General features: G+C 39.7%; 1 non-coding gene across 1 annotated transcript; it reads right to left on the reverse strand.

Moving 5' to 3' along the window:
* Window positions 1-1,515: 1,515 nt before the first annotated feature.
* Window positions 1,516-1,622, reverse strand: LOC148211267 (small nucleolar RNA R71). Its single transcript, XR_015791088.1, has one exon. It is a non-coding gene; the product is annotated as a small nucleolar RNA R71 (small nucleolar RNA).
* Window positions 1,623-1,833: the final 211 nt, after the last annotated feature.

Raw genomic sequence — 1,833 nt, forward strand, 5'->3', positions numbered from 1 at the left:
TTTCTTCAATATGTCTTTCTAAATTCCCGTCTCTAGCTCGGTTATGGATAGTTAGCCTTTTATTTCTAATAAGGGTTGCTAAGAAGTAGTGTTTTTGCTTTCCATTCATTGCTCAACATATTTTCCCAAAAAGTTAGGATTTAGAGAAGGCCACTGTAAGTCTTAACAAGTCAATACTGAAAAGGTTGCTTATTTGCATTGTTGAGTGGTTAAACCGAGGAGAGGAGCGCCTTAGACATAAGGGTTCCGCTTAAGTAGCCTAGACATAGGACCTTAACCCGAGTTTGCGACTATTTCCATCCTAAAACTAAGATATCTCTCATAATAGACATATTAGGGAATGTCTTAGGACTTTGAACTTGCTTAGACATAAGTCAAGTGAAAAGCGTAGTCGTTGGTTCCTAAAGTAAAATGCATATCGTCCTTAGCATATCCTTGATTCTTTGTTGGCTAACTTGAAGTAATTCGGGCTAGGTTTTACCATTATAAGTCCAAATCCCAAATCCAAAACCATTATTTGTGACCACTTCCCATTTTACAAGAATCACTCATTTCAACATTCACTATTCTTTAAAACTTTAGAATTTTGAAATTATTTAGAAGTCCTTGTGGATCGATACTTGGATACTCTATCCATTTTATATTACTCTGACAGGTGTGCGCTTGCATCTATAGAATTGTTACCACGCTTAGTGCGTGCGTTCAGCATAAACCACCAGTCAAGTTTTTGGCGCCGTTGCCGGGGACTTTAGTTTTAAAATTATTTTCAAATTCTTTTAGTTTTTATTTTTGTGAATTGTTGTTGGGTGTAATTTCCATCCACCGTTTTTGTTCTATATTTTTGGTCGTTTATCTCACAAGGGTAAGTTAAAGTGCATGAGCACAAGATCTTTTCTTCTACCCCTTGACCCTAAGATTGAGCGGACCCTTCGAAAAACTCGAAAGGAGCAAAGACTTCGAAAACAACTAGAAAAGCAAAAAGAGAGAGAAGGTGAAATCAGTCCTGAAAGTGAGGTAGAGAGTACAAGCACATCAATGGCAGATATTCCACCTCGTGATCCGGTTGATCCACCTGCTGTTAACGGTAATATGAGGGATCATGCAAGAAATGATGAATTCAACCATATCCAGATGGCGGACAACAGAGACGTGGCAATGCGAGAATATGCCGCCACGACTTTTCAGAACTTTGATTCAGGGATAGTCAACCCTATTCCAGCCCACGCAAACTTTGAGCTTAAACCAATGATGTTCCAAATGTTGCAGACAATTAGACATTTTTTAGGGCAGGAACATGAGGATCCACATGATCATCTGAAATCATTCATTCAAATTGCAAATGCATTTCGATTACCTGGTATAACAGACGATGCTCTTAGACTAACACTTTTTCCATTTTCTTTGAAGGACCAAGCTAGAGCATGGCTCAATGCATTTCCACCGGGATCCATCACCACATGGGGGTCGTTAGTGGAGAAGTTCTTAACAAAATTCTTCCCACCTACTCGCCACGCTGATATCAGAGAGGAGATCATCTCTTTTAGACAGTATGATCGTGAACCTGTTCACGAGGCGTGGGAATGATTTAAAGAACTAATCAGGAAATGTCCGAACCATGGCTTGCCAGCATGCATCCAGATAGAACATTTGTTTAGAGGTTTAAATCATCCTACTAAAATGATGCTAAACAATGCTGCCAACGGAGCCTTTACAAAAAAGACATTCAACGAGATAGTCGACGTCCTAAATGACTTAGCTTCACACAACGAACTATGGTGTTCGCAAAGATCTAGGGCAGCACCAAAGAAGCAAGATCCAGCTGGAGTTTTGGCT

This window comes from Momordica charantia, assembly GCF_013281855.1.
Source record: "Momordica charantia cultivar OHB3-1 chromosome 5 unlocalized genomic scaffold, Mcharantia_2.0 BLBB01000005.1, whole genome shotgun sequence".
Taxonomy (NCBI): domain Eukaryota; kingdom Viridiplantae; phylum Streptophyta; class Magnoliopsida; order Cucurbitales; family Cucurbitaceae; genus Momordica; species Momordica charantia.